Source organism: Tachypleus tridentatus, chromosome 11, assembly GCF_004210375.1.
Source record: "Tachypleus tridentatus isolate NWPU-2018 chromosome 11, ASM421037v1, whole genome shotgun sequence".
Lineage (NCBI taxonomy): Eukaryota > Metazoa > Arthropoda > Merostomata > Xiphosura > Limulidae > Tachypleus > Tachypleus tridentatus.
In genome coordinates this window covers 96457231-96478466 of record NC_134835.1, presented here as the reverse complement: position 1 = coordinate 96478466, position 21236 = coordinate 96457231, and the positions used below count along the sequence as shown (strand labels likewise).

General features: G+C 30.7%; 2 long non-coding RNA genes across 5 annotated transcripts in view; one reads left to right on the top strand and one right to left on the bottom strand.

The window, feature by feature from the left end:
* Window positions 1–21236, bottom strand: part of LOC143232849 (uncharacterized) — a 104869-nt gene that overhangs the window by 35700 nt on the left and 47933 nt on the right. The gene's annotated exons all lie outside the window — the stretch shown is intronic.
* LOC143232850 (uncharacterized) overlaps window positions 1–21236 on the top strand; it is a 63269-nt gene that overhangs the window by 35576 nt on the left and 6457 nt on the right. Inside the window, exon 3 of one of the 3 annotated variants that reach the window (XR_013017817.1) lies at window positions 20604–21074. The exons of the other annotated variants lie outside the window; for them this stretch is intronic. This is a non-coding gene — a long non-coding RNA (uncharacterized LOC143232850). Of the gene's footprint in view, window positions 1–20603; window positions 21075–21236 lie in introns of those variants that run through there. 3 annotated transcript variants of the gene reach the window in all.

The following is a 21236-nucleotide window of genomic DNA, read 5'->3' as shown; positions in this document are numbered from 1 at the left end:
CACTATAACCCAGCTATTTCTCCATTATTTTAGTACTCCTCTCGTTTCTTATCCTTGAAATAGTTTTACAGTTGACTGGGTAAAAGTCTTTGTATTCTTTGTTCTTTGTCTTATCTCGAATCGTTCTCTTCTTTCTACTCTCATCTCCATTTTAGAGGCAAGTCATCGGATACATCCGTAAGTTCACCGCTCATGTACGCAGAAATACTTCTCTGTGTGTGCTGGACAGAACTTCCTTTACCGAAGTTTCTCTAAGATATCTTACGTTTTGAGCACAGTTACTGCTACATTTGTAATATTGGGTATTTTGCTGCTTTACATTTTCGTATTAGCTTTGAATCCGACTTCGCTTACTTCTCGACAAGAACAATCACTCAGAAATTTATTGTTGTCAGTAATTTTTATAGTGCATTTGATTAAGAGTTCGGTAAACTGTCAAATCATACATCTCTCTTATTTCTGGGTCCCCCGCTAGTACAGAGGTAAGTCTACAAAATTACAACGCTAAAATCAGGGGTTTGATTCCCTTTAGTGGACTCAGCAGTTAGCCCCATGTGGCTTTGTTATAATAACTGTTTTTCGTTTGTTTACGTTCTGGAAATAAGCGCACGTGTCCTTATGTAAAAAAACTCACACATCGTTGTTGATCTTATTTTTTACTGGTGTCTGACTGTTTAGAACAATATTAGTTTTCTCAATCCGATCGTACATTGTTTGTTTGTTTATATATTGTTTAAAATCTTGAGAGATTTTAAAGAGGACCTAGTACAATAAAATTTCGATGGATCTCGGTTTAATATCGGATGTTGCTTAATTCATTGAAAGTAACAAGATTTGGTCAGAATATGTATCCAGAAAAAAAAATCTGTGGTATGTACATTTAAAATATGCTATTCACTGTCCATAGTCTTTAACAGTCGTCGGACTCGTGACAAGAGTTTAAGATGTCAGATTTTGTCTTTTAATGTTTTTTTCTTTTTGTTGTTGTTATAAGATCTCTGCGTAGTAGCTCAGTTCGGCTCTAAACAGAGATTGTTAAATATTAAAGGTTCGAATATATTGTCCAATATACGATGGTTTGAGGAAGGGGAAAGTTCCTTACAATATCTTTTTTTTTTTTTTTAGCTATTTACTTGATTCTTGATGACGAGAAACCCACTTCAATGTTCTGGATTATAATTTTCAGATAGAGAGAGTATTTTTAATATTATGTTTTGGTATTAATTTATCAACGTTTCACTAGATAAATGATATCACCTATATTCAAAAACTGAACTACGTAGCTAGTAAACGACTTGTAAATAGTGCAGTCATAGATGGTGCTGTGATTCGATGAAAAAATGTCTTTCTTTTTCGAAACTAACAATGGAAAAAGTTGTGATTAAATAATTAAAATCAAATCATTGTAAACGTTTTAGGAGATGTGTGAACAACAATGGCCAACAACATTTAAATACCCAATTTGCACAAATTTATCCTTCAATAATTTGGATATTAAGGAAATCTGGGTTTAAAATTTGTTTATTCAATATGCATACACCATAGCAACAGAGAATACTTCCGACCAAATTCCCTTCAGGACTCACACCCAACACTGTCATTATTGATTCAATATTAATTGTGAAGTATGTTTTTGCTGCTTGGAGACAAGGCGGGCAAGATAATGTTTTGAATAAACAAATATTTGAAATTTCAGGATAGATAATTTTTGAAAGGTTGGAATGATAAAGATGCTGAAGTATAATATTAAACAAGAAACAAACCTTATCTCCCATATCAATTCATAACACTGGAGAATGGCGATCATTACACCTGTAGTTTGTGTGATATTTTTAATTAATAAGATTTGCTCAGAAATCTATCAGTTTTAAAGTTCCCAGTAACTGTACCTTATTTACAATTAATTAAGTCATTTTAATGTTTAAACCCTTATATTATTTAGTTTGTTTGTAGTTAAGTACAAAGATACAGAATAGGCTATTAGTGCTGTGCCCACCATGAGTTTCGAAACCTGCTTTTTATAGCAGTGATAGTCCACAGATTTACCGTTGAGACACAAGGGGCATTATATTAAATACGTTAAATATATGTATATATCCAGAAAAGTTTCGTACTCCTTTGTTTTTATTTTCTTTTAGCTTACAAATATTTGTGTTCAATTTTCGCAATTTTAACCTTGAGGTTTAAGCGTAAATTTTAAAGTCTACTGAAGTTTCAATATTAGTGCAAGTTATATTTCGGTAAGAAATAAACATGAACATAAGTTTATGCTTATATAATATCTTTCGAATTATTAAAAGTAAAATAATTTGCATTGTTTTTACACAAAGCATAAGAGAAAGGTACTTAAATAAAAATGATAGAAAGAAATGAAATAAACTTTATTGAGATCAGCATTTATGTAAATCAAATTGGGAAAATAATTGTCAGTCGTTTGGTTAGTTTGCTGTTTCACAAAACAGTCTCTAAGCTACACAGTGCTATAAATCATAAACGCCTGAATACGTTGTTTCACGTGTATATGCGTATAGTTTGTTCATTTCCTAAAAACATGGTTATAAAATGTTAACGAAAATAGAAAAAAGAAAAATGTGGAACATAAATAAAATCTCTATCTAAACATTATATTGGATTAATTAATCAAGAACCTTCAAGAGCTCGCAAGCTAGTAATTAGAATTTATAATAAACGCTACAAATTTGAATTTTTCTGATAAAACTGTTGAAGTAGCACGTGGGTAAAGTTCAAATATTAAAATCTATGCACGTACAACCGAGGTAAAAAAAGATAATGCTATTTCTTTGCTTGCACACTGTAGCTGCCGTGATGACTGGCTTACATAACTTGAGATAGACCCGACCTGTATAGTGTATTTCAGAGAGACTAATGCTCCGTATATGTCACACAAAAATGTCCAGAGGGCTTCCAGGACTAAATGTATTTAAAGTCATTAGCTGGTTTATGATGTAAAAGGACTTATCAATGGTCAAAAGTGTAATCGTCTCCATCTTAATAATTAGATGGTTATCTTCTGTTCTAATTCCTCTTGGCTAATGCTCTTAGCAAACGGACAATAGAAGCGCATTTGCCTTGGCACTTGTAATTAATTCCACATTTGTCTCAACATTTAGCTCATTTAGAATGATAAAAAAATCTGTTACTATTTTAGCAGTTTATAATGACTTTATAAAATATTTTGAAAATGTTTAAAAACCATTATATATCTTAAACTTAACTTAATTCTATAAATATATCAATCATGTCAATGACGCTTCTTCGTTTGTTTAATGCTACGTTTTGCGCTAGCCGTTCCCAAGTTAGCAGTGTAAGACTAGAGGGAAGACAGCTAGTCTTCACCACCCACCGCCAACTCTTGGGCTACTTATTATAACGCCCCCACGGGTGAAAGGGCGAGTATGTTTGGTGCGATGGGGATTCGAACCCGCGACCCTCAGATTACGAGTCGAACGCCTTAACTCACCTGGCCATATTGAGCAGTGATAGAGAGCTAGTCAACACCAACCGCCGCCAAGTGTTGTGTTACTCCATTATCAAAGAATAATAGGGTTGACCGTTCACATTATAACTGAAAAGGTAAAAAATATTCGGTGAGAGAGAGTTGAATCCGCTAACAGAGATAATTATTTTCTATGTTTATGGCAGTATCATCATGGAAATACATTTGAAATATTTGGTTAATATGAATAGAAATTCGGTTTTTATTTATTTATTTCCCCTTTTAGTAGAAATGCTCATCGAAATAAAATGTCATTACTTCTAGAATATTACTCTATACCATGGAAATGTATCTTAACATGTATGATAAATATACGTGAAAATAAAGATACGAACAAGAAAACGTACTCATAATAATGTACAAACATATTCAGTTATTTCGATATCCGTCAACTCACACAATAAGTGGGAATATTCTATATATTTAAAGCTGTAATCAAGTCCTCCAAACCAGATTCACAAAAATTTAAAGTGGCAGTAACAATATATGATGTTATTCTGAGTAATGTCAGGCGTATTTACTTTGTGCTGGGTTTTAAATAGAAAAGCCTAACACATATTTCATGGCGAATACAACATTAGCGTTTGATGAACGTAAAACTATGATGTAAAGTAAATACAAAAACACTTTGATACACGAAATGTTTGCTCATTATAGTAGAAATAAGAGGGATTTTTATAAATGAATTTTTAAGACAGTGAATTGTAACGAGCAAAATATATTCAATTTAATATTATCTTACAGTCAGTAATAGTAATACACTCTTCGAAAAAATGAAATAGCTTTAACATTTTAAAGCTCCTCTCTGTCCAGTGTTAGGTTATTTGTCCAACAATTTAAAACTTCGTGTATACTAACCTTTAATTCTTGAGTGCAAAGTTTTTTTTTTCTTTATTCTAACAAAAACGTCTATTATAGGTATTAGCTCAGAAGTTTCTTATTGAAAGATAACCTACTTGTTTTATTAAGATATTAGAGACTAACTACTGATTTAAGATTGTCATAAAGAGCAATTGAGAAAAAAATAATTGTTAAAATAAATAGCTTCTATAATTTAAAATCCAGCGACCAATATGTGCTTTTTGAATGTTTACATTCAAATATTAGATGTAATTGAAATTACAAGAAAAATAACTTCGAAGATTGTTTTGGTTTCTTCTTCATCGAGATATTATTCGAACAAAAATAGGCTTTGTGGTCTTTTTTATTGTTATTGAAAGGGGTAATTTTAATCGCATTTATTGTTGACCATCCTACTCGAAACTACTAAAATGTGTTTATTTGGAAAAACACTACATCTATTATAGTACCTAATATTACACTTTGAGATATCAAAGACATTATTAAATACTCTTAGTAATATTATAGTTTAGCTAGACCTCCGTTTTAAAATACGAAATTTATGAATAAAAAAATAAAATATCATTCGTTTAAAATTTGCATTAAAATTTCATAAGTTGAGTACTTTCCATTTATTACTTATTTTGATTCCGCATCGCTGTAATATCACTTTTATTTTGTTTGTTCTAAACGATTTTAAGACCAAAATCTAATAAACTTATTGTTTGTTTGTTTTTAACAAGAAGCTATTGCAATGTTTTATTACATTACACCAGTGAAAGGGGTAGAGTTATTGTAGTAACAAGTGTAAGAGGGAATTGTGATGAACTACGGTAACTCACACGCACATGTTAATAGATAGTAAAAAAAGGTAATTATATACTTGCTAAGACAACTGTTTGACTACGATTTCACTAATGAGTAGAATTTGAACTTTTTTATGATTTAGCTCGAGTGTTGAAAGGTACATCGAAAGAAAGATGTCTTAAAACAAAAACCTATAGTTCTGTAATTCTTTGGTAGCATCCATACTACATGTACATGTAAAGTTTTAACAAACTTCATTAATAAGAGTTTTTTAACACAATATTTTTTAGGTTTCTAGATTACTATTCTCATAATATCAATCAATCAGTTATCGTGACACGTAGTAACTTCACGGGGTCCTCACATCAGAATTAATTTTACATTGTTATACCTCAATGCATTCTATTTCTCGGGAAAATAAAGATAAGGCACAATAACTTTTAACGTGTATATCTATTAAAATAGATACTTTGGTTAAACAATAATAGAACAATAAAATCGTTCATAGATCCTCCTTTCATTTTACCACTGTTTTCAGCGACCATCCATTCCTAAATGTTGCTGTGTGTATTAAGGTTTCTTAAAGCTTAATAAATCATTTAATATTTTAGCGATCGGTCTCAGTTTTAGGACTTTCGTTATCTCAAATGTACTTCATTAACTTCACATTAAAAAAATACTTTACTGTCTTTTTTGTGATCCCTTTTGTCACTTCTACCCTCATATCTTGCTATTTAGATTGGCGCGAAAAATATGAAATAAAGAATTCATCAAATTTAGACATTTTAAATGATATATTACAATTCTAGAATTACAGTTAAACGTTATTAAAGTAAAACAAGACATATTTCTCATTCTTCTTTATTGTTTTCGTAGTTTTAAGACACCCTAGTATTCAGAAAGCTTATTAGTAAGTCTTAAAAAAAGAATTTCCTAAGAATGGTATTTCATTGTGAAAGAATTTTGGTTTTTGTAATATAAGTCATATTAACACTACACAAGTAATAAGAAAAATAATAACATATTTTGTTTTTCATTCATTTAATTGGAATTCTAAAAATGTGGTATCTATATTTTAGATTGTCTAAATTGTGATGAATTCTGTTTCTGAAAGAGACAATTTAAAATTATGGCTGAATTTACATATATTTCACATTAGCTTCCCAAAGAAAACGACAATGCTTATATGCCAGCAAACATTCTACCAAATTTATTTTAAACAACTATATTTTCATGTGTTCTGTTTATGATCACCTATTAGATAAGAAGGTAACAGTAACTTTAGATTAGTAAGGTTAGTTGAAATTGTAAAAATTATTGTTATAAATCACAAAAAAGGTAATAAATAAGTATATTTTGTATTAATACTTTAAGCATTATGAAAATAAATTACTTTACTTTAACAACAGGAAAACCTTTATTTAAAATAACGTTTTAGTCAAAATAAAAATTATAAAAGAAGAAAATAAAATATATTTGATAAGCTCAAAGTAATTCATTTTTGAGTATGTTTTAATATATTTAACTTTTATAATGATTGTATTTTATACTTTTAAATTTCGAAAAATGTTTATTCAGGTTTGTACGATAGTAGTACTTAAGAGTTTCTAATATCTTTGAAATTCCAGCCTGAAGAGTGACATTTGAAGTCATAAAACCGGTAGAAGATAATATAAAAGAGAAAATAACTCAAGGATTTTTAGTTATATTTATCCACAATTAGAAATTTGTATGTGTTTTGGTTTTAATACATATATATATTTTAGTTTTGATATTATTTATACTAATTCGTTTGGTTTTTCTTATCGTCACGTTGAAATAGTTAAGCCTATTGACCTCAACATATAACTTTTAAACATTTCATAATTATATTTAAAATACACTTGGTCCACTTGAGATCTACATTTTATATGTAACTTATTTAATAGTGCCTTACAGTTTAGCGCCTTTAGTTATATATACTACTTAAACAAATTAAACGAACAAGTACATATTTTAGTATATTTTTTGAACGAAGCATATTCGTTCATCTACAAGTGTACCAATGAACAGTGGGATTGATCCAAATTATAACGCTCCCACGGCTGAAAAGGACGAGCATGGTTGATGTAACAGGGATTCGAACCCTTAACCCCCTGGCCATGCCGGGGCGATATATTCTTAACCTTCATATTACCAATTTGTTTTAATATCATTCACTTGTCAGCGCGATCTATACATTTCCTCATACTGTTAAGTTTATGATTTGGGCTATTACAACACTCAGTGTTAGGTACTTGCCAGTAGGATATGATATAACAATATTCATTGTGCAAATAAAATATACAGAATACTATACTGCTAAAAAAAATTAAAGGAACAAGTACATATTCCAGTATATTTTTGTCATAACTAATTTCGTGTGTGAAAAACATATCCATTCATCTACAAGTGTATTTTTAAGCTTTCGAGTGAAATTTGAAGCAACTCAAAAGAAACTCACTTCACTCAAGGAGAATATAACTCAAGGTACCCAATGCAAGGCTGTCACGTGAAACTATATTTGAGTTTGAGATGTCGTTGATATTTTATCTGCCGACCTGCTTCTTGCTTCTTCTTCGATCGGGCGTCGACTTTGCCTTCACTTTGTCAGCTGCCACGCCTACCAGATTCGTACTCACCAAATCCATGTTAAACTTATCAATTTTTTAACCCAAATTATCAATAATCATTTAGTCAAAATTCTTAATGTCTACCAAGTGCAGGGTTGAAAGAGGACTGTTTAGTCTTCGAGCACTCCGGAGGGTTAATATCTCCTTAGAAATATTAATCTTATTCCTAAACAACTGCCAGAATTGTGTGTCTATGCATTCCTCATTAATTCTCGAAACAAACACCAACATGGATCATTTGCGGCTCGTTTTGTCAGTGTGTACCTTCATCTTCTATACCCAAGCAGTCACGCGTCATCTGGAGGATGGTCAGACCCTAAGGAGTGTGGCACAGCGCGTTGGTGTGTCACTAAACGTTATCAGTCGACTTTGGCGACGCTTCCAGGAGGCAACCTCTTATGGCAGGAGACCAGGTCAAGGCCGTCATCGTGGCACAACAGCCAGAGAAGACCGCTACATCGTGACTACCGCTCTGTGAGACAGGTTAGCAACAGCGAAATGACCTTCAGCATTCCACTGGAACCCGTGTGTCGACCCAAACAGTTCACCGTGCAGCCAGGTTGGAGTTTGCTCGTCAGCACCTGGACTGGGAACTTCGTCGATGGGCCACTATGTTGTGGACAGACGAGAGCAGGTTCACTGTGTCTCGTGATGATGGACGAGCGAGAGTGTGGAGACGCCGAGGAGAGCAACGTTCCGTCTGTAACATTGTGCAATTTGACGCTTATGGAGGAGGTTCTCTAATGGTCAGGACAGGCATATGCTTGGGTGGCCACACGGACATACTCATACTCGACAGGGGTGCTCTGAACGCAAGAGATATATAGACGAAATTCTGAAACCCATTGTGAGGCCTTTTGCCGGTGCTGTCGACGATGGGTTCATTTTCATGCAGGTTAACACGCGAGCCCACGTTGCCAGACTGTATATGGATCTCCAGATTTAGATCCGATTGAACATTGATGTGATATGTTGTGTAGGCGTGTTAGTGAACTCCAGCACCCTCTTCAGAATGTACAGGAACTCCAAGATAACGCATGTAAACACTTTACAGTATTGTTTAATATGGGATATCAATTTTCGTGATATTGGTCATTTTTAAACATTTTATTTCTCCATGTTTTACCGTTCATCACACATTAAAAAATGGATACAGATGGAAGTGAAATGAGGCAAAATTACCTAAAAAATAAAATTATTATCACATTTGAAACACTGAGAAAAATTATATAAGAGAACTTACTTGTTCTTTTAACATTTTTGAGCAGTTTGTATATTGCTGTTTTGAATAAACCACAAAAATACACAGTGAACTATCTGTGTTCTGCCACAGTAGCAATATAGAAACTCGGTTTCTAGCGTTGTAAGTCCGCAAGCAGACATGCTGCTGTGCCACTAGAGAAGAGCAGTTATATAAATATATATATATGTATAATGGTAAAAATAATTACATTTTAATGAAGTTAAACAGTGAAATCATAAAGAAGGACTGCGTTAAAAATAGCAAATCCAAAACTCTGACTAATTATATAATTTCTTATTTTAACTCAAAACAAGCCGAAACAATATGTTTTTGTTTCGGCGTGTTTTTTAGTTAAAATAAGAAATTATATATGTGTAAAAGTAAAACTCGAAAATTCTTACTTTTATGTATTTTTATTTTCTATATTTATTCCAAAAGGAAACTTTACAAACATTTTTATAACTTGTTCTAAGCTTAATTTAGTTGAAAACATAAGAATTTTTGAATATTATATTTAGTTTTTCTCTGCATAGTATCCACCTGAAATTTTACCCAGTCAACTCTCTCATACAGTTTCTTCAATAAGGTATTAATTATTGATTCATTATTCCTTTCTTTTAAAGAATTACGTTAATTTCAGAAGACATTTTCCCTCATATTAAACCTCATATAGCAATGATTCAACAATTTGTTTCTTATACAATTTATCCAGTTCTCAATACATTTTACACGTAGTTGGTTTTCCTTCGTGTGTTTTAAAGACAGAAACCTGCCTTCGCTGCTCTAATTATAGAGGATCCACATTCTGTGTTAATAACATATGTGTAATTTAAGTTTTATTATTTTAAATTACCTCCTGAAGAATGTATTACATAGTGGTGTCCCCGTCAAGCCAAACATGCTTGCCCTTTCAGCCGTGGGGAAGAGGGGGCATTATAAAGTTACGGTCAATCACACTATTCTTTGGTAAAAGAAAAGCCCAAGAGTTGGCGGTGGGTAGTGAAGACTATCTGCCTTTCCTCTAATCTTTTACTACTAAATTATGAAATGGTAGCACAGATTGTCCTTATGTAGCTTTGCGCGAAATTCAAAATCAAACAAATAAAACAATACATGATGGTGTATTTTATTGATCATAAGAATAGTAACAAACGCTGTTATAATTTGTATCCATACCTTTGTAATTTATTTTACTCATATAAAATAAGTAACTGAATTATTTTCAACTCACACTAAATCAGAATTAAGTGAAAATTTGACAAAGATTTGGAAACACTCTCCACATGTCTAAGTTGTTGGAAAGGCTGATTTAAGGTCAATTCAGCATATTACATAAGGATTTATATGTAATGTTTTGTCTTTTAGTTTTAATCACAGTATTTATACTATTATTTTGCAGCATTAAATCTAGTTTGTATGTGTTTTACATTGTAACGCAGGTCATTTCTGTGGTTTGCAAAATATCTATGCATCTGCTTCTATAAAACTATAATATAAATTTATGCAACTAAACAGTAAAATCTGGTTACATACGAGTTAGCAATATTGTTTATAATGTATGAAGTAATCTCCACTCGTTTATCAGCCGTACCTGGTGGTTTATGAGCACATCAGAAGAACTAACAGCTTGCACTCATTATTAAATCAGCAAACCGTAGAAAGAGATCACGTAACGATTTTAATCGAATAGGTCATTGCCAAATTAACGTAGAAAACAAATCAAACCTGAATAGTAATACTTAAAGCTATCTGTTAAAGAAATTTTAAAGTTCACGACAGAAATGTTTCTTTTTTTTTACAAAACTTATGGGCAAAACAGAAAAGGAATATCAATAACATAAACGTTTTAAGTTTACATGTTGAATTAATAGTTCCTCACTAGGGGGTATTTTATATAATACTCGTTCTGTAACGGGGAAGTAGCTCTACAAGAAACTATTTCTTAGTTACCTATTATGGGTCTTTTGTATAAATCTTTCAATGCATACCGTAATAAATACCTGTAGAATCTGATAATTTGTAATGTTTTATATTATATGGGTGCTACATATAATTTTAATTTTCAATAGTAAATTGAAAACTATAGTTTCATTATTTAGTTTAGAATGAAGTTTCATACAATATTCCTTTCGGTGGGCTCAACAGATAGCCCGATGTGGCTTTGCTCTAAGAAAAACATACAGTTTCATACAATATTTATTTGTAAAGTCACGTACATCTTCAGTACGAGACTCGTTAAATAACAATCAACACATGGGTCCCATGTAATAGTCCGATATATATATGCACACTGAACATATCTGATATGTGTTTTACGTCCAATATTCTGCGTCCCAAAATGTCATCTGCCCTAGAAATGTTAGTCAATGAAAGAAAAATCGCATCATCGCAAAAAGCGAATTAAATTACAGACATAATAATTAATTAGAATAGTAATCAAGCTATCTTAAGAATAAAACTGTTGTTTATAGTAAAATATGGGTTTATATATATTTCCTACATAACTAACGATGACTGTACAATAACATACGATAACTTACAAAATGTGAAACATTAGAACGTTAACGACAGCAGTAAATATTTGAACCGAAATCGTTGGTAAATTACATTAAAAAAAAAGAATAAAGCCCCATCCCTCATCACTTACGACAACTAGACCAGTTGAATAAGGTAACAACGAAAATTCTATGTGAATTTAGAATTACTGTCTTCTGTTGCTGTATGTCATATCGTATAATTATATGTAATTAATATGTTACTCTCCCAAGAATTGCTTTATTGAGACAATTAATTTTAAAGTCAGTTTTCGTTCTTTGTTTATGAGTGTGAGGCTACAAATTATCTATACAATTTGTAACATTTAAAACCTTATTTCACTCACTTACAACATCACTAGCATCGAAACTCGGCTTATAGCGATGAAGGCGGAGCAGTTTATTAAGAGTAATATTATATCTTATATTTTCACTGCCTCAGCTTACTTAGATTTCTACCACAGATATTTCTGTTAATATTTTAATATGCTCATAACTATGTACATATACCTATATACGCCTACAAGGTGATATATAAATTAAACCTCATATATAAATGGATTATATCTAAACATCTAAGAAGCACACTGAAGATCATAAGTTTTATTCAGTAGAGTGTGAACATATTACACTGTATATCTTCTTTTTTTCTCTCTCTTTATGTTTCTTTATTTCAGCAAATCGTGAATGGTGATTTGAATAAAATGTGTGTCTGTGTGTTATTGTGAGCATCACTAAATCACTCTCAATAAAACATAGTGTTTCCAATAAATTCGTTTAACGAAAACGCGATGTTTCTCTGAGAATGACAGAAAGCATATGAACACTTTCTGTCAATTTCTGAAACACTTGTACCATATTCTAATTTTCCTGAATAACACATATGATTCTGAGTAAAAGTGATGACCTGATATTTGCTTTATAACTATTCAAATTTTCTACCAACCACCACAAGACGAAAATGCAAAACAACTAGAATATTTACAAATATCTTTTTAAATTTTTCAGAAGTTTATCATTTTTTATGTACTCTCTTGTTAATTTTTCAGGTACTCTCTTATTAATTTTTCACGTACTCTCTTGTTCTTCGCCTTTATTGCAGTTTTTTTTTATTTTTCTGTCTCGTCAAACTTTTTGTCCAATTAACAGATGTTTACCCTATATAGTACTTAAAATGGTACTCCAAAGCCTATGTAACTTTTGTTAGCTTTAAACAAAGAGATTGTTATTACAATATTTTAGAGTCTACGGAAAGCACCCCTTCCCCGAGGAACAGCGGTATGTCTGCGGACTTACAGCGTTAGAAACCGGAATTTGATACATGTGGTGGACAAAACACAAATAGCCCATTGTGTGGTTTCATACCTTTAAAACATTAAATGACGTGACAGATATCCAAGTTTAACTAAAATAATAAAGCAAGCCACATACAAACCATGTTTAACAGTGAACCCTCCCGAAGAGTGTAATTGTTATTTATTATTAACACATAATCCAAATGTTCAAAACCATTTATTTGGATGTATCCCTAAAAAATACTAGAGATTTTAAATCTCGTTTAATCCTCTAAAAATCCATTTCCTGAGTTTGTTTAAACTTGTGTTTCAGAAGTATATACAACGAACCTTGTATTACATTAACCTCAGTGATTATTGTTTTAGTGAGTAGCGAGACATTGGTTACGTTTTGTTATTCCATTCGTAAAGATCATGTTTTAAGAACATATAAAGTTGCGCTAGTTAATGAACCAGAAAAATTAATATATATTTACTATGAATGGAATGAGAATTATCTTTTAAGCAGAAATACGTACTGATACATGTGGTGTAGTGTTAGTTAATTAGGGAGAAATGTCCATGTATGTACTTGTTAATAAACTGGTGAAGTTATTAAACAGAAATATAAGTATATACTTTTAAGGATAGTATTGCTACGCAATTAAACATAAATAATTGCGTACATGTTGCGTAGCTAGTTATCATGCACTAATACAAACTAAAATTAAGTAGTTATATACATGGTGATGCGTTCGTTGGTTTTCCAATGAAATATCTCATTTTGTCTTGACAGAATGACAAATAAATACAGCTCTGTCGCATATTAGCTTTAATACTTAATAATGATAAACGAAAGACTGTCACACTTTAGCTCCTTAACGTTACAAACTTTCACCAAAGTGTGCTTTTATGATTCCAAAACATTATGATCATAAATACCACATTTCACTCTTTAACTTGAATAAAACCATATTTTATTTTTGTTTGAATAGCCTTGGAATTTTGCACTAGCACATAATGTTGTCCTATTTCAATAATTAACTGCTATAATAATATAGCCTTTTTCTTTTTATTGTTAAGCACAGAGTTGCATAATTCGCGGTCTGTGCTCTCCTGCAATTTTTAGCGTTATAAGACCTCAAACTTGCCTCTTAACCACCGGAGGGCAGTGATATATCAAATGTTACATTTTATAACCTTGAAACATTGCAATCATTTGATGGGAATTCCCATTGTAGTATTTCGATACTATTAGCATATTGTATGACATAGCTGAGAAAAAAAATAGAATATATCTCATTTATACTAATGCCGTACTCAGTAATAAAGAAAACCACATATTAAAAACTGTTTATTCTTGAATGAATATATACTACAACTTCCAAGCTTCCCTAACTAAAAATTATACTTCTTTGTGGATTTATGATAATTTTCCTCAATTATAATTATTATAATAGTTTTAAATATAAAGGTTTCCTTATAATTGCCCTCTATAATGTGTCTTGTGAATGCAATTTGTAGTTAATTTTTAAAACCATCTATTAACGAACATATTAGTTGTTTTTTTTTCAAATCCCTCAGTGGTAAGTTTGAAGACTTCTAACACTAAGACACACGTAATCCGTGGGTCGCGGGTTTGAATCTCTGTCACACCAAACATTGTTTGGTTCTAGAGTGAATATAAAATTAAGCAGTTTTTGTGAGTTTCAAAACTCTTGTATATAAACCATCATTTGTAATAAGTATTAGTAATAATTGTTATTATAAATTGCATTGTTTTTATATTTGTATGTTAAAATATATGTTTGTTAAAAAGGGAAATTTTGTGTTTCAGTCTCGTTGGCAAATAACAAAAAATTGACACATTATCATTTTATAAACTTCTAAATCAAAATTGAAATTTCGCGTTATTTGACATAAGTAATATAATAAATCTGAGATTCGTCCGAAATAAAGTATAACTGTGTTTTCTTATAGCAAAGCCACATCGAGCTGTCTGCTTAGTCCACCGAGGGGAATCGAACCCCTGATTTTAGCATTGTAATCCGGAGACATACCGCTGTACTAGTGGGAGGTATATAAAGTATAACACGTGACATTTCTCACTGAGGAATTTGACTTGTTAGATTAGAATGTAAATAACATAAATAAATCGACACATTAGAAGTAAAATAAATTTTGTATTACTCCCAAAATGATTAAGTTTACTGCAATATCAGGTAAATTTGTGTTACTATAAACAAGCGTAGATAAGCTGTAAACAATTCTATCCTTATTTCTAATCTAAATTGCATTATATACCAACTTTATGTACTTTTTACACGAATAGCACAAAAATATTAGCACAAATGACATTAAGCCCAGTGGTAATGATTAGCTTAATTAATAAACTATTTTTGTCTTTCAAGATTAGAAAATTGTTGATAGAAAACTTTTATTTCTCACCTTAAGACAATAATCGTAGTACAAGAAACATTAAAGCATTTTGAGAAATATAACAATAGTATGATTCATACAATATAATATTTTTGTTGTATTCTCAAAGTTGGATTTTGGCTTTACCACGTCAATGTTTTCTAATAATTACGACTGATAAACCAGTAATATCAATTTCAGGTTTTATTTAATATATTATCATCAAGTACAACCACTTAATGTGTTTTATGCAGGTGAAACTTATTCTAGATAACTTTAAGTTCAGCTTTCAAAACAAACAACTTAAGCTGACTTCGGGGTGCAACAAACTCGAAACGTTACCGTTTTGCCGGATGTAGCAACTTCGTTGTTATACTCGGAATTTTTTCAAGCATCACGGTCAATCGTGAGAGTGACAGAAGCTCGTTGTATAATATCATAAACGAAGCTATTTATTGCGAAAAAATGTTTTTTTATGTTTGTGTAAAAAAGGGTGTACGAGTATAAAGTATTTTTCAACTTTTCAGTATTATTTCAAAGACTTTTATAAACTGTCTTGTGTTTTCCGATCCTACTTCTCTGTATAATTCACCCTTTTCGACAAATGACTTATAATTATAGTCACTTGAGGCTATAAGCAGTTTATAACACATTCCTACTAGTCATTTCTGTTAATATAAATGTAAAGAAATTAATTTTAGTATTTTTAATTGAGTTATTTTTTGCTAAAAGCATCAAAGAATATTTCAACAATATAACAGAAATAATCTTTTTCATTTTATTTATGTTACATGATTTATGCTACGCAATTGTGATTTTATATGGTGCATATATTAATATATGTAAAAATAGGATTATTGAACTATTTGCTTAAACTAGAAGTTACAGAGAAAGCCTCCAATGAGAATTATTACGAGAACTGCCATGAATAAAAATATCGAGTTGATTTCTCTGTCATGTAGTTAATTTTTTTTTTATTTTTGTTGATGTTTTCTCAACACAAGTTGAGAAATACCTGTCTATAAATAGTGACCAAGTGATCTGAAAATTAACATGAGTTCCTATATCCTTATTATCTTTCTACCCTACAGATCTATTTCCGAATTTAAATTAAACCGGCCCGGCATGGCCAGGTGTTGAGGTGCTCGACAATCAGAGGGTCGCGGGTTCGAATTCCAGTCACACCAAACATGCTAGCCCCTTCAGTCGTGGAGGCGTTGTGTGACGGTCAATTCCACTATTCGTTGGTAAAAGAGTAGCCCAAGAGTTGGCGGTGGGTGGAGATGACTAGCTGCCTTCCCTTTAGTCTTACATTGCTAAATTAGAGACGTCTAGCGGAAATAGCCCTCGTGTAGCTTTGCGCAAAATTTTAAAAAATAATTAAATTAAATCAGAAACACGCAGTTTCGTGATCTTCAGAATTTTTTTCGAAGAAGTAAAACTTGAGAATTACGCCATTTGACGCGATAATTTAGAACAATGTTTCTTAACATAAAACGCAACCCAAAATTTTTAGTTAGCAATAGTTGGTAAGCCAGGTGTTATTTGCACTAAAGCTATTTATTGGATCGCTACTAGCTGTTAAGTGGCTTCGCAGATTAAAGTCTTGCAATTTTACATTTTTATTTCAATGGTTATAGAGTAATTTCTTGAGCATACTCTATTTTATTCAAAAGAAATTACCTAAATTTTCTCAATGTTAATAACTTTAGCTTTGTGTTCTAGATAGTATGTATATATTTATACATATCGATGGCGAAAATTGATCTTCAGAAAAATTAAAGTTCAAGCTTAATTGCTTACATATCTAAATAAACGAAAGTCTGTACTTTCATATTGTAAAGTAAAAACTATAATTACAGTAAAAAGAAAAGAATCCTGGATAAGTTTATACGTATTTGCAAGTAAAGGATTGTAAAGTGACGAATAAAAATTAGTAGTAGTCATACAACAACGCTATACATGAGCTCAGATAACTCTACTTACATTTTGCAACAGACGTTTTAAATTGTTCTAGATACTCACCTTTGCAGCACAATAATTAACAAAAATAGTAACTTTCATTATATCTAACAAAAGTTTAGATGATTTGTCGAATGCGGTTTCCATTCATCCTAAGGGAAAATTCTTTATTTATTTCTAAGATAATTTAGTAACTTTGGTTTAAGAAAAAATCATTGATGTAAGTAAACATCAATATTCACCTTAAAACCTGGGATCAGTATAACGAAAGAAGTCATTTTTAAGACATAAATTAGAATTATATCTTTCCTAAGAACCTCTCCCCACAGTTTAATTCTGCGACATTATAACATTAACAATCAAGTTTGAATACTAGTGGTTGTCAATGCACAAATAGGTAGTTGTATAGCTTTGAGCTTAACAGCAAACAGAAGATTTTTCTCAAAATGTTTCACGAAGTGCTTCATGTCTGTATTGAGGAAATTCTGAATATCTTTCCTAACTTAATATTTTTCTTAATAAACTGAAAGAAACCTTGTTAAAGTCAATTAAAAGAAGAATATATTACGTAAATATGTAATAAAACGTATTAATAACACATTAGATTACTTTGTACACATTCTGATTAACGTAAATGACCTTTTGTTTTGTTTAAAATATCTATTTATTCCAGATAATTGTATTCCTAAAGTACTTCGTAAGTCTTTCTTAACCGAAACATTCCTAACAGAGTTTTGTGAAAGAATTTAGTATATATCTTAAGTATTAACGTAGGAATGAACTTCAGAGGTTTTTCAGAAAGTGAGAACTGGTGTTTCTAATAATATATTCCTTTACCCTCAAATGTGTACATTTTCCAATCTTGAGTTTATTTTCTATACACACATTGTCATATAAAGATGAATTCCTAAGTTACAATGATTTTATCTATTATGATTACTTCACATGGTTTTACGATAACATAATTATTCATCACATATATCAGAAAACGATAATTTGATTTTACAACATTTTAACATAACTTCACTGTTTTTACGAATGAACAACACAACAATATTCCTGTTAAGCCTAATTGTGCGGTGTCTCATGATTAATATTTTCACTTACCAGGTAACTAATGGCAAATACAGAAATTAAACTGTTTAATGGACTTTAAATTTGTAACATTAATACATTTATATATATTTTAGGAGAAAACATCCTCACCTGTAGCACTTCTTTAAGATTCAAAACTACTTTTAAAATGAAAAGTTTTATAATATCACCAGCATCAGATAATGACAAGAGAAAAACTTCTATGAACCACCCAAGAGATATAATTGAAGCAAAAATCAATAAATACCTTAATAATAAAGAAGGTTATTGGGAAAGCTATATATGTTGCTATATAAAAATACGTATTTGCACATGTATTTGAAGTTTTATTATTTAATAAAACATCAAAGCAGCAGTAATAAAAATTTAGAACATTGTGTTTAAGAATTGACTAAAGCTATGTAAATCATACATTACACTAAATGACTGAATCATAATTGGAATATAAAATATTATAAGTTTGACATGGCAAAATCTCTGATACATAATAATGTAAATATTGTTACTTTTTATTCAAATCAGGCGTGTGATATGAAGTGCAAATGACTGGTCACTCACATTTGTAAGAAGTGTTTTAACATCTTTACTATTCTTAACATTTCAATGTAATGTTTAGTTTCAACGAAGAGTAAGTGCAACATGGCATCAATGTTACATGCATCAAATGTTGTTAAGGTCTTAAAAAATCCTGGACTTCTCCCTTGAAAAAGCTATTTCCAGAGCAGCTTTGTTATCATAAACAACGTGTCTCCAAGAACATCGCATAAGTGATCGATTTAAATCCGATAAGTAAGCAGGCCGCTTTATTCCGTCAGTCTCTCTTCTTAAAAGAGATGTGTCGAAGAGCTTAGCATGGTACGAGCAAAAATTATTATCTAATAGACAAACGTCAAGACTAATTCATCCAATATATAACAGTATCAAAGGTCGTAGAATATTGCCACCACAATACAATTAATTATATACACAAATACACTACAGATTAAATTATAAATGCAATACATTATAAAATAACTTATAATTAATTGAAGAGCTTTTACCTCGTTCAAGTTACCATTAAATATTTTGCATTAACTTATATATACTTAATTTAAAAATAACAGTAATTCTTTTTATTAACTTTAAAATATCTTCTACATTTTCATAGGTAATCAAATATTTTCTTAAATGTACCATAGATTTAGCTACATTATTTTCATTTTTTATCATTAAAGGTAAATTATCGTATATTTTGGTGGTAAGCTGACTAAAATATTTATTCATAATCGCTTCTTTATTTTTTGATGAGTAATAATATTCTAGAAATATCAACAAATATCTCATATGAAGCATTTTTAGTAAAATATACCTTGTATGAATTGTTTTAATTTTTGTCATTACTTGGTGTTATATTTTTATGATAATATTCTGTAAAGAAACAAATAGCTTTGGTATGACTGAGATTATTCAAGAGTAGATAAATTGTATACAAGTTCCTTCTCATATGAAAATTCCATCATGAATTAATGAGCATAAATATTAGAATGTTTAACAAATTTTAACATGTTTTTACAGCTTAAACTTTTGTCAATTTTTAAATATAAATATTCTATAACAATCATTCTATAAATTTGCAAACACTTATTTTGTTTATACACACATTAATTACTATGTATGTTTCATTAAAAGTAGATTCAATTTGTATAATAGATTTGTATAATAATTCAATTTTTTAATAGATAATTTGCTTACAAAAAACAAGCTTATACTCTGGGCAAGTCGTTTATAATTGGAAATTTTAATTATTCTATGTTAATGTGTATCATCAGCCCCCAGTGGCACAGCTGTATGTTTGCGGGCTTATACGCTTGAAACTGGATTTTCGATACCCGTGGTGAACAAAACATGGAGAGCTCATTCTGTAGCTTTGTGTTTAACTTCAAACGAACAAAGTGTATAATCAATAAGTCTGCCGAATTTATAACTTAAAGTTAAATCACACAGGTGATTTATTTCTGTTATAAATATCTTTTTATCAACTAACAAGTTAATAAAATTCCATTAGTCTTTATAACTATTTTACATTCCCAAAATTAAATTACTTTTTACTATTCTTGGCCTTTGATTAATTTTATTTCTATAATATTTAATAACTCCATTACGGACCAATGGGGAACCTTTCTTGTTAAAACATAAACTACCCAAACCGGTTTTTCATGATTTGAACTGAAATTTATAAACATTTTAACTGGTTAAAAAGAATAATTTATCGCACTATTTTAGCATTGAGGCTGCGAAACATGATATGAACTGGTAAGGCGACTGAAATCCGTCAGCTTATCACGAGCTTAACAGTCAACCACAAGAAGCATGGAAGTCTCCAAATGGCATAAGATATTCAGCAACCGTTTAGAATCACCTTGGTAGATGTAGTGCAGCAAGACGAGTACAGCGCTATGCCTATAGCTGTTTTCAAACTGTTCCTGTCTACTTATCCTACTACTGACTATCATAATGCTTTGACCTTCCATACCGAATCACAGGTGAAACCGTTCATATCTCAATTAGAGGCTAAAGAAAAAAAGTGAGAGTAGAAACTTAAAAGGTTGGCAGTTGTTTAATTCATGATGCTGAGAGTGTGACTTTAAGTATGGAAATTTGAGGATGCTGAGTTTCACAAATAAAAACTTTTCTTGAAAAGATACTTCCAAAACCATCCTTTTTGGAAGTTTTAATATTCAACAAATTGTATTATCTTGGCTCCTGAGGGACGTATTAAAAATATCTTTATAATATTTATCAAAGAGGTATTTTTATTATTTTCATAAATTGTATCAATAACCTTTATTAATTCTCACATTTCATTTGTGATACATGGTTTCTTAAATGTTTGTGTTTATTTTATAACATTTTACA